The 13,271-nt window shown below is 48.7% G+C and overlaps 1 long non-coding RNA gene across 1 annotated transcript in view; it reads right to left on the bottom strand.

The window, feature by feature from the left end:
* The window catches only part of LOC138295730 (uncharacterized), a 358,876-nt gene that overhangs the window by 149,790 nt on the left and 195,815 nt on the right, over nucleotides 1–13,271 (bottom strand). The window contains exon 2 of the long non-coding RNA XR_011203672.1: nucleotides 12,781–12,849. This is a non-coding gene — a long non-coding RNA (uncharacterized lncRNA). The remainder of the gene's footprint in view (nucleotides 1–12,780; nucleotides 12,850–13,271) is intronic.

Genomic DNA, 13,271 nt, shown 5'->3' with positions numbered 1-13,271 from the left:
ACAGGTGCAGCAGACGTCCATTGCTAGGAAGATGGAGCTATGGCGGAGAATCGTGGACAGGGTCAACGCCGTGGGACAGCATCCAAGAACAAGGGATGATATCAGGAAGAGGTGGAATGACCTACGGGGGAAGGTGCGTTCCTTGGTTGCAAGACACCAGGTAGCAGTACAGAGGACTGGCAGTGGACCCCCACCACCTCCCCCACAACTAACACCATGGGAGGAGCAAGTCTTGGCAATAATGCATCCTGAGGGCCTCACAGGAGTAGCAGGAGTACTGGACTCTGGTAAGTCAAATCTTTGCTACTATATCCCCCACCCTACCTGCATGCCATCACAAACTCCTACCCCTACCCTCACCCCCATCACTCCACAACCTCACAAATACCCCACCATCACATCCCACCCATCCCAAAACCAAGCCCTGCATGTAACACCAATCCATGAACCCCCATCACAGACCTGCATGGACACCCATCACCTAAGCATGCCCATTAGGGAGGATCACCTAGCCCACAAAGTCACCACGCACACAAGGCAAAGCTGACAGGGCAATCACAACCATACAGGGAAACACACCCATGCACAAGATGGCACACGCAGATACAATAACACTGCATTTTCATCCCCACAGGACCCCTACTCAACGTCACCGGAGAGGAGTTGCCAGCAACATCCAGTCCCCCCCAGAAGAGGCCCGCTGTGATGACAACAGCTCTGCATGCCTGGATCAGGATGACCAACCTGGCCCATTAGGGACCTCTGGACAGTAGGTTACCCTCCCACAGTCAAAACCCACCACAGAGCCTCCCCCCTCAGGAATCACCAGCACAGCACCCATCCAGCGGGCCCATGCCACTGTCCCCATGACACGTCAATCAGCAGTGTGTCCACCACTACAGGGACCCCAGGCAATCCAACAAACCCAGGACGATCAGGGACCTGGGATCAGTGGCAGTGGGCACACAGTTCAGGGGACGGAGGCACAGGACAACAAGGAAGCTGGGAGGACTGCTGTGTGACAGGGGGAGGACAGGCCCAGGGAACCGACTCTCCAGGAGGCACTCACCAACATCCTGGGAGCATACAACCATTCCCAGGAGTCCATGGGCCGGATACTGTACAAGTTGCAGGAGACCCAGCAGCTGCAGGAGGGACAGTACCTGGGGATCAGGGATGACCTAAAAAACATCTACACCATCCTGGTCACCATTGCAGGGGTGATGGCTGACATGGGCAAGACCATGAGGGAGGCAGTGGCAGGGGCCCCTGACACTAACCACACCGAAGGACAGCCCTCCACCTCCACCGGCGCTAGCAGACAGGAGGCCCTGCCACAGGACCAACAGGCCACCAGCACCCCACCCCCTGCAGAAGGAGAACCACCCCGCAAACGGTCCCTGCGATCCAGGCAGAAGCCAGAGAACATTGCCAAGATCCCTGCCAGGAAACTCTCCTGACTGTCACCCTTCTGTCCCACTCTGTTACCCTGTCCACCTTGAACTGCCATTGCTCCACTTCCTATGCCCCCTTGGACAATGTACCTGTGATACAAATAGAATGGACTCTTCCCTGGACTTTCCTCCACCATCACCCCAGCCCATTGCACATCCCCTCTACTTATGAGCACTTAAATAAACACCCTTGAAACAAATACAAATCTGGAGTCTGGCAAATGATTCAAATATGTATTAGTACAACATTATCAAAGCATAGCAAGTCATATGTACAGTTACATTTCATTGGAATGACCTTTAGTAGGCACCAGGAGCCAGAGTGGGCCACAGAGATCTGAAAATAGAGATGCCAAGGGTACAGTAAGTGACCATAGACATATGGAAATCAAGCTGCCATGTACAATGTCCAACAGAAAACTGAAATGTAAAGTGAAGTTACAGTGTCTTACCTGTGTGTCACTGGAAGTACTGCTGTATTATATTACTTCTGTTGTCCACATCTTCCTCCTCTGCCTCCTCTTCCTCACTGTCCACAGGCTCCACCGCTGCCACAAGACAGTTTCCAGGCTCATCCCCCTGCAGAAAAGGCACCTGGCGTCTCAAGGCCAGGTTGTGCAACATGCAACATGCAACGATAATCTGGCACATCATGTTGGGTGAGTAGTACAGGGATCCATCTGTCAGATGGAGGCACTTGAACCTAGCCTTCAGGAGGCCGAAGGTTCTTCTAATTATCTGCCTTGTGTGCCCATGTGCCTCATTGTAACATTCCTCTGCCCTTGTCCTGGCATTCCTCACTGGGGTCTGTAGCCATGAGGTTGGGGTAACCAGAGTCACCTGCAAATATCAAGGAACAACTGTCAGACACAAACTAACCCTTAGGGACAACCCCATACCCAGACACCTACTTCTACTGGGTGGGGACCTTGGGCTCACCTATTAGCCACACTTAGGGGGTTATTCTAACTTTGGAGGAGTGTTAATCCGTCCCAAAAGTGACGGTAAAGTGACGGATATACCACCAGCCGTATTACGAGTTCCATAGGATATAATGGACTCGTAATACGGCTGGTGGTAAATCCGTCACTTTTCCGTCACTTTTGGGACGGATTAACACCTCCTCCAAAGTTAGAATAACCCCCTTAGTGCCTCTGGAGTTAGCCCATCACACATGGGATGCTGCTACTCCTCAAGATGAAGGTGTCATGCACAGAGCCAGGATACTTGCCATTCACATGGTAGATGTACTGGTCCGCCAAACACACCATCTGCACATTCAGAGAGTGATAACTTTTTCTATTCCTGAAAACTTGTTCATTTCTCGTGGGGGGGGCAAATGCCACATGTGTACCATCAATGGCACCAATGATGTTGGGGATATGTTAGACGGCATAAAAGTCAGCTTTCACTGTGGCCAAATCCTCCACCTGGGGGAATACAAAGTAGCTGCACATGTGTTTCAGCAGGGCTGACAACACTCTGGTCAACACGTTGGAGAACATTGGCTAAGACATCCCTGATGCCATGGCCACTGTAGTTTGGAAGGAACCACTTGCCAAGAAATAGAGCACTGACATGACCTGCACTAGACCGGGGATACCTGTGGGCTGGCGGATAGCTGACATGAGGTCTGGCTCCAATTGGGCACACAGTTCTTGGATTGTGGCCCGATCAAGTCTGTATGTTATGATAATGTGTCTGTCCTCCATTGTCACAAGGTCCACCAGGGGTCTGTACACTGGAGGATGTCGCCATCTCATATTCAGCCTCAGCGGTAGAAGCTTATGGAAGAAAACGGTGATCAGTGGGTCATATTCACACATATATTGCACTAATGATGCATTTTTTCCTTTACAGAACCAGTACGTGAATCCGAAAATCAGTTGTTGTGCCAATGTCTGCTGTGACACAGTTAGGTGCCATGCCTTGTGCTCCTCTGAAACGGTGGCTGCCTGACCTGTGAGGAGTGACAAGTGGAAATGAGGTAATTCTGCTGGCGTTGTGCGCCGTTGTGGTAGACAGTCGAAGACCACAGTGCAACTTCGCATTGGTTATCATTAGGCCCGACGGGTTCCAGGAGCCAATGGCAATGTACGCCGGCGGTGACGGTACACACTGCCGCGGACGTGACCGTCATTTTCTATCTGTTCACTCACTTGCTACCTGACCTTCAAAAGGAGAGGACCTACACTGCAAGTGCTGCTGTGACCTGTGTCCAGAAGTGATAATGGCTCATGTGTCTGGAGAAAGGGCCCCTGCCTTCACTGCAGAGGAGTTGGAGAAACTGGTGGATGGTGTCCTACCCCAGTACACGTTACTCTACGGTCCCCCAGACAAAAAGGTGAGTACACTGTGAGCATGATGCGTGGGCCATGAATGTAGGGATTGCTGTGTGTGTAAGCCACATGTGGGGGGGCAGAGGCGTCCTGGCCAGAGTGCTGCATGTATGGTGGTCAATGTATGTGCGTCAGGGGATGGGAGGGATCTGGTGGGCCATGAGTGTGATGGTCCGGACGGTTGACTAATTCCCTTTTCTGCTGTCTTTTCCATGCAGGCCATCGCCCACCAGAAAAAGGGTATTTGGCGTGCCATCGCCAAGGAGGTGCGGACCCTGGGGGTCTTTGACAGGAGGAGCACCCACTGCCACAAACGGTGGGAGGACCTGCGCCACTGGGCAAGGAAGACGGCGGAGGCCCAGCTGGGGCTGGCCTCCCAACAAGGAAGGGGTGCCCGTCGCACCATGACTCCCCCGATGTTCCGCATCCTGGCGGTGGCCTATCCGGAGTTGGATGGCCATTTGAAGGCATCACAGCAGCCACAAAGGGGTGAGTACAGATTCTGAATCCTGACTTTGCGCATGTTAAGGGTTACCTGGGTGGGGGATGTGAGCTGTGGGTGCCCCTAGGCCAGGGCGAAGAAGGCAGGGTAGGTCCCTTGTTGGGCAGGCTCAGGAGGAGTCCTACCCCAATGGTGTTAGTCGGCATCTACTACTGGGCAGGGTCCTGTGGGTTTCAGGTGTACAGCTGATTGGCGGTAGGCATTGTATCCCAATGGCAGGTGACTATCTTAGTAACTGGTAATGCATGGCCTAGTGCATAGGGCTGCTCCCTGTGTGTTGTATACGCCAGCGGTGGTGGTGTTGCTGGCATTGACCAAGTGTATCCTCTGTCTCTCCCCCCCTTTTTGTTTTGTCACCCTGTCCTTGAGTGCATTAGCATCATCTGGTGGAGGAGCAGAGGCACCGGCGACAGAGGGAGCTGCATCCCACATGGGCATGGAGGCCGAATCTACCGATGGTGAGGGCACCAGTGGGACGGAGGGCGAGGGAAGCACCAAGACGGGGACAGGAGGGGACACCACAGACAGCGACTCCTCCTACGATGGATGCTCCCTGTTGGTGGCGGACACCTCTGTGCCCACCCAAACAACAGGTACAGCCGCCACCCCCCTACCAGCCCCACCCTCCCAGGAGTCCCTCAGCATGTTTCCCGTACCCGCTCACCATGGAGGGTGGGCATCTCCGTCACCCCAGGCACCTCAAGCCCTGCCCCAGTCAGCCCTGCTGCCCTCAGTGAGGAGGCTATTGACCTCCTGAGATCCCTCACTGTTGGACAGTCAACCATTCTGAATGCCATCCAGGGTGTCGAGAGGCATTTGCAACAAACAAATGCATACCTGGAGGGCATTCACTCTGGCAAGTCAGCCCAACAGAGTGCATTTCAAGTTCTGACCTCCTCCCTGATGGCAGCTCTTGTCCCTGTCTCTAGCCTCCCCCCTCCAACTTCCTCTACCGAGTCCCAAATCCCTCAACCCCACCCTATCCCAAGCACACATTCAGACCAGCATTCACCCAAATCACCACACAAAAGTGGCTCTGGCAAACTCAAGCACCACACTTCATCCCACAGGCACTCACACAAATACCATCCCCATGCAGACACACCAACATCCACTGCCTCCACTGTGTTCCCCTCCTCCTCATCATCCACCTTCCTCCCATTAGCGTCTCCACTCACATCTGCATGCACTACATCCTCATCCACTACGTCCATCACAACACACCCCTCACTGGCAGTCACCACCCCCACATCCATGCACAAGTCCCCTCTGTCCTCTCCCAGTGTGTCTGTGAACCCTCCTCCCAAAGTGCACAAACGCAAGCACCCACCCACCCAACAGACATCCACCTCACAACAGCATCCAGCCCATGCACCTGCACCCAAACACAGCAGACAGACACCTCCTACAAATACTCCCTCTTCCTCCATTCCCAAGCCCTCTCCCTCTTCCCGCCCCAGTGTCTCTAAGAAGCTTTTCCTGGCAAACATTGACCTCCTCCCTACCCCTCCGCCCCCCGTCCTTCCCCTCGGGTCAGGGTGTGAAGAACCCAGGCCAGCACCTCAGCCACCAAGTCGACGTCCGCTGTGGTTCCTGCAGCTAACATAGGCTCAAAGGGGACACCTGTCAGCCCAGCCAGTGTGGCACCAACACCTGCCAAGGACAACACCATTACACCACCTGCCAAGGTGAAGGGGGGGACAGCATGCAGCAAGGGGAAGGAGCACCAACCACCCAGCAAGGCCACCTCAAAGACTCCAGCTGCCAGACCCAAGGTCACACCACCACCTGCCAAGGTGAGGAAGGGGCAGAAAACACTAGGCAAGGCACCTCAGCCATCGGAGAGTGCAGGTAAAGGCCTGGTGGCTACCAGCACAACTGGCAGCAATGCCACCTGCACCACGGCCAGCACCACCAGCAGCCCCGCCGCTAGCAACGTTGCAAACACCGCCACCTGCACCGCCACAAGCGCCACTACTGTCAGCAGCAGCAGGCCCAGTGGGCAGCCGTATGAGGCTGCAGGAGAAGGGCTGGGGCCTCCACCCACCACTGGCAGCACCAGCACCTGCACCACGGCCAGCACCACCACCTGCACCGCCGCTAGCACCACCACAGGCACTGCCGCAAACACCGCCACCTGCACCGCTGACAGTGGCACCACTACCAGCAGCAGCAGCCCCAGTGGGCACCCGTCGGAGGCTGCAGGAGAAGGGCTGGAGCCTCCCACCACCATTGGTAGCACCCCCACCAGCACTGGCACTACAACCAGTATGCAGCCTTAGCCGCCGCTGGATGGAGTCTAGCCCTTCCTCCATGGACTATCATGCAACCTGGTCCCTGCAAATCTCATACCTCAGACACTCAGGTGAAGGACTGTGAACTGCCACACCCCAAGTGTTGCATCACTAGGCACAAGGCCCCCTCTGGAACCAGTGGAGAAAGGCATCCGCTCACCAAATCCTTGGCAGGATGAATCACACTGGGCACCAAGCCCCCTCCAGAACCAGTAGAGATATGATCCACTCACCCAATCCTTGGCAGAATGAAGCAGACTGGGCACCAAGCCCCCTCCAGAACCAGTGGAGAAAGGCATCCATTCACCCAACCCTTGGCAGGATGAATCACACTGGACACAAAACCCCCTCCAGAACCAGTGGAGATGTGCATCCACTCACCCAATCCTTGGCAGGATGAAGCAGACTGGGCACCAATCCCCCTCCAGAACCAGTGGAGAAAGGCATCCACTCACCCACTCCTTGGCAGGATGAAGCACACTGGGTACCAAGCCCCCTCCGGAACCAGTGGAGATATGCATCCACTCACCCAATCCTTGGCAGGATGAAGCAGACTGGTGCACCAAGCCCCCTCCAGAACCAGTGGAGGAAGGATCCACTCACCCAATCCTTGGCAGGATAAATCACACTGGGCACCAAGCCCTCTCCAGAACCAGTGGAGATATGCATCCACTCACCCAATCCTTGGCAGGATGAATCACACTAGGCACCAAGCCCCCTCCAGAACCAGTGGAGAAAGGCACCCACTAGAGAGACTGTGGCTATGCACTCCCCAGGATCAAGCAGTGGGCAAACAACCCACTTGAGAGACTGAGGCTTTGCACTCCCCAGGACCAACCAGTGGGCAACCCACCCACTTGAGAGACTTGCGAGACTGTGGCGTTGCACTCCCCAGGACCAAGCAGTGGGCATGGAGCCCCCTCGAGGAGCAGTGGCATAATTCCATCTTCCGGCTGAGGTGCCCCCACATCCCCAATCCCCCTGAGGTGCCTGTGTGTTTTCAACCTGATGCCCCTGCAGTGGCTTTGCACTCCCCTGGACCAAGCAGTGGGCAACCCACCCACTTGAGAGACTTGAGAGACTGTGGCTTTGTACTCCCCAGGACCAAGCAGTGGGCAACCCACCCACTTGAGAGACTTAAGAGACTGTGGCTTTGCACTTCCCAGGACCCAACCAACCCACTTGAGAGACTTCAGAGACTGTGGCGTTGCACTCCCCAGGACCAAGCAGTGGGCATGGAGCGCCCTCGAGGAGCAGTGGCATAATTCCATCTTCCGGCTGAGGTGCCCCCACATCCCCAATCCCCCTGAGGTGCCTGTGTGTTTTCAACCTGATGCCCCTGCAGTGTTCTCTCCCTAATGAGGCAGGAGTCAAGTGTAGGCTTGGCCCATGATTTTTGGCCCAGTGGCCCATGGACATTTTGAATGAACAATGTACCGCCTTCTGTACATATTGTATATTTTTGTAAATACTGTTTTTCCATTTAGTACGTATATCTGCCTATTTCTCATATATCACCAATTTGACTCTATTCCTTTTGTCCTTGCGTTCTTCCAGGGGGTTACGGGGTGTAAATGTAATGCTGATGCATGTTTTTGTTTGTATGGTGTTGTGGGTCAGGGTGGGGGCGGGAGTGTTGCATGTGTGTGTCACTCTCTTTTTCTTCCCCCCCTCCCCTGTGTACTAGGTGCCGTACTCACCATGGTGATCGCCGCCGCCTTTCGTATTCCTGGTAGATGAGGAGGTAGACCAGCATGGGCAGGACCTGCAGCTCGGGCTCCATGGCATTCTGGTTCTTCGTTTGTATCGAGCGGTGAGTGGTTTCCTTCCAAGTCCTGTTTCCGCTGTGCTTTTGATGGCGTTGGTACCACCCTGGAAAAGCTGGTGGATTGGCGGGTTGTAATGGGGTGGGCGGTACATTGTCTTCCCCCTGACTGTTGCTGGTCACCGCCGCACTGCTTGTTGCTACCGCCGTGGCGATCGGAGTGTTAAAGTGGCTGTCTGTGTTGGCGGTTTCCACCGTGGTCGTGATCCCATTTTTTTTTTTTTACTGCCGGTCTGTTGGCGGTATTACCGCCGCTTTAACACCGACCGCCAGGATTGTAATGAGGGCCTAAGTGTCTTTTTTTGCCTGTTCCATAACGTATCCATAACTCTGACAACTCTTGACTTATGAACATTGCAACAAATCTAAGTAGCAAAATTATAACATCTATGTTATCTGACATTATCATGACCCACTCAACATGTGGCACATGTGTCAGCTTCCTCCAATTTGCTGTTAAGTTCTTGAATAATATGGCTTGCAGCTTTTGAATGTATCTCTGCAGGCACAAACTCTTCATTGACAATCATTCCACTTGCAATAATTGGAAATTCTGTGTTCAGTGAAGCATAGCAATGTTCTGATGAGTAAACATTTCCAAGTTCATCTTGTTCGATGTTGATTATCAGAATTTATCAAGTTGCGCAGGTATAGGTGTTGAAATTTTGATGCAGGCAAGGTCAATTGTTTCTCGTGTAGACATTTGTCTGATTCTCCCACACTCTTTGACAGATAATTCAAGATAACTGTCAAAGACAATGTGCAGTTCTTGGAAGGTGCACACTGACTTTGATATCTGTAGAACAGTCTGAACTTCCTCTCCGAAGTTTTGCATGGATGAAATCTTGACCATTCGTAATTGTGACCTATAGTCCACAACACCAGCAGTTTTCAATGAGAACACCTTTTTTAATTGAAATTCTTCAGGTGAAAGTTTTTTTTCCGAGCTCTTTTACAAGTTTTGCTTCACTGGTTTGATTGCAGCATCTCCATCAAATAAAGTGTTGGAAGAAGATCATGCAACAGAATGTCCTTGATAAATTCACCCACCTTCTTTTGCTACATCCATCTCTCTGTGTGCTTGCAAAAGTTGTATTTTTGTGACCAATTTTGTATTGGTTGGTTGGATGAAACTCTTACTATGGCAATTAAAGCGTGGAAGTTTAACTTCAGTGATTATGTTAAGCAGCTTTTCCTCTTTGAATACAAATCTCTCCTGCTTCAGTTCTGAATATACTTTTGGTCCATGTTCCAGTACATCTAGTAGATGTGTCTTTATACTGTCATACACATATTGCTTGGTCATGAAGTTGTGTAGACGCACAATCTCAGTCATTTCAAAGGGGTTTCCTTGCTGCTGCATGAAATGAAGAAGGCTGTCAACATGTTTATTAAAACGTTCCCCTCTCTTTCTCACAAGTTCATGGTGAGGAACAGTTTCATGATGACCTATTAATTTTGAATTTGTTGTCTCTCTGACAATATTGTAAATAGAAAGGACTTCATGGTAAACTAGCTGCCATTGAGCAAAATGTTTACTTTTACGTGTCTGACCAACAATTCCCTTGGAGAGGTTTTGTGATCTCTGGATCATCTGTTCTAGTTTCATATCTGGACCCACAGCACTGAACCTTCCATCTCTATCTTTTACCACAAAATGTTTTTGAATTAATTTTCTATAGAGGTATGAGTTTTCCACCTCTACCTTCTTTACTCTTTTCAAATACCAGGACCCATAACTCAGACAGTTTATGCAATCAAATTCACAAAACCCAGTAATCAGCGACTCCACAGTTTTCACATACATATTGCAATCACCTTCCTGATCAGCATATACCATGTTTTTCATTAGAGCTATTATGTGTATAAACATTTCCCCAGTACTTGCAAAGTTCTGATTTTACCTCGCATTCTTTGACAAACTCTGCAAACATGGTTTTCAGGTTTTCTGATTTTTTGTATTGAACTTTGCCTGGTTTTGCATTATGTCTTTTGAATGAAGTGCACCCTGTGCCTTGTTCACTTCTGACATAAGATATGCAAAACCAAATTTGTCATTCTTGTTCTAGAAAGCATTCCAACACAATGTTTCTATAGCCTCAGATATGATGAGCATACCTTGTAACAAACAAACATAATGAGTTCCGCTCAATACTAACTGGACAGTTTTGCTTCAAAAAAGATTTCAGCCTCAATAAGTGCATTGTCTATGTCAGATCCACTGAGATAACTTCCTGCATGCAACAACACAACTTTTGTCACGTGGGAAATGCCCATCATTGGATAATGATCATCAAATTCTACAGGATAGCTCATAAAAATGTCAACTGCAATACGGAAAACGCCCTCATTGCAGGAAATTGGCAGGATATGCTGGTCTTCAAGCTGAGCACACACATTTTAGGAATTTTTTGAGCTGTGTGTATTGTTGCGTAGTTTGTGACTGGAGATGGTAATACTGGTAAAACCCAACCTTCTTCAGTGGGATGGTATTCTGGGAGATCGGAGCATGATTTCCAGCCAACGGAGGAATTGGCTTTTCTTCATCGTTCAGTCCGCATCGAATAAGCGATATGATAAATTCAGTTAAATCAGCTTTGTGAATGGCAGCATCAGGAAAAACAAGATCCATGTCCTCAGCCACTTTGAAACTTTCTGGTAGACTGGGATGTGTTGATGGCTTGTGGTGATTTCGCACACATTGGCAAGGCAGTTGGACTATAAGTTTGCAGCTTTATTTGTTTATGCCTACATCTGATACAGCTTGTTTTCCAGCAGCTACTTCATTGGCACAGTCTTGAAAAAGCACCATGGCAGTATCATGTGTGTTGGATGTTCCAGACAAAGAAAAGCTGTCTTCAAAATCAAAATTATCAAGAGCAGCAATTATAAATCCTTTCCTGGCAAGGTGACTTGAAAGTGGTGTGCTGTCAGATTCACAAGAACTTACAGCCTGACGTGCTAGCAAGTTCCTGCTCCGTACTATGTCATTATGACTTGTTGATACACCAATCCTATTAATTGAAGTGATTAGTTCTCTACTTTTGCGTGGGCAGTCATCATGTGTAGCAGAGTTTTCTTTTTGCCATGATGTAATTCATAAAACATGATTTGGAAAATACAGTACATCTGCACAGCATAAGCCTGTTGGTTCGTGGGTTTGTCTTCCACTTTTTTACTTATATCTTCAAAGCCATCATCAATGTTGTCAGCTTCCGTTCTGAACACAAGAACTTAAGTTTGTAACAGTTTTGCTTTTCTGATATTAAACAATGTTGTAAGAAATGTTTAGACAACATAAGGCACTCTTGTTGACTCCCTTGATTTGGGAATCACAAAATTTGTCATGAAGTTCAAATCCTAAATCTTTCAGGACATTCTTAAAATGATTCCTTCTGATTTTACTGCATCCTGTGATCTTATTTTGGCAGCAAGAACTTCAGGAGTCAAATCAGCTGAGAACCCCATATGTGTCTCATTCTTTTTGTTAGACTGACACAAACAAATTCTGTTATTATACATTCTCACCAAAAAAATCTTAATTTCATTATTATGGATCAATACAGTTTCATCAATGTTGACCATTATTTCTCTGATCTCACTGAGTGTGAACCCATAGCCAGCACTGAAGAGCGGCTTTAAAACTTCAGTGCAAACTTAACTGAAGGTTTGCAGTTATGCTGCTGCTGGGAGTGTGGGTGTGTCTAGCCTTACATGTTTTTTAAATAATTTATTTACAAGGTGACACGTATAGGGTAACCATCAATTACCCTTAGAGGTCGACACAAATCTTTGGAATCAAATAGGAGTGAGATGGTTAACAACAATTAAATCAATAAACATCACTTTTTATATTGGAATCAGTAATTTATACACACCATGAACCATGTGGCCATGAATCATCACACCAGTTTAGTATAGTTCAAACATTTATTGCTCTTTAGATTAACAATGCTAAGATCACATAAACCAAGCGCAAGCTCAAATTATAAATATAAATGAATAACACAGGCTGACCAAACATTTGGAAGAATCTCAGTCTAGACAGAATAGTTATCATTAGACATTCAAGAACCACCATGCAGAATAACAACAATAGCAAATAAATGATTGATACAGAGTACATTTAGTTATTGCAGATGAATTGTTTAAAATCAATTTATAAAACAGTCAAATTTAGAATGTGGCATCCCTAACTGTTACTCTAATCAGATAAGCATGTTTGGACTTCATGCAAAACGAAAAAAAGAAAAAAAGCTTAATTTGGAAAACATCTGACTATGGCACTAACCAAAAATAGCAGTTGGATTTCTAAAAGAGAGAACATAAAATATCAAAAAACAAGTAATTGCACGTTTGCTTATACCTCTCCTAAATGGATCAACAGGCAGCAAAGTCTTCTTCAACGGAGCATCTTCTGGCCATCTTCATTGGTCTGTGACAATATAGAAAACAGATTAGTATTGTTTGGCCTTAATGCATCTGAACTGCCAGTGGCAGAAAGCTAGCATATAGTACATTATTCACTAGCAGAAATAAAGCACATCTGAACACAGCAAGGATCTGAGCAGAATTAACTAGCACACAGGAACAGAAAAGACTGCAACTTACATCACCTAATTCTGTTATATTAAACTCCTAAACACAACTAGCTAAAACTCTATTGGTGAGTCTATGGGGTGGTTTGAGTCAAAAACAAACTGAATGCACTCCACGTTTTCTGTTGTAGCCTTTTTATTTTCTGAATTCACCATTAGTTCATCCTTCCTCCATGCAGTCACCAGTTTCTGCAGCTTAATACAAATGTTGCGAATTAGACACAAACCTATTCATAAACTCAGTACGCTTTTGTTCCCC

Source organism: Pleurodeles waltl, chromosome 1_2 (genome assembly GCF_031143425.1).
Source record: "Pleurodeles waltl isolate 20211129_DDA chromosome 1_2, aPleWal1.hap1.20221129, whole genome shotgun sequence".
Classification (NCBI taxonomy): Eukaryota; Metazoa; Chordata; class Amphibia; order Caudata; family Salamandridae; genus Pleurodeles; species Pleurodeles waltl.
This window is presented reverse-complemented; position numbering and strand designations above follow the sequence as displayed.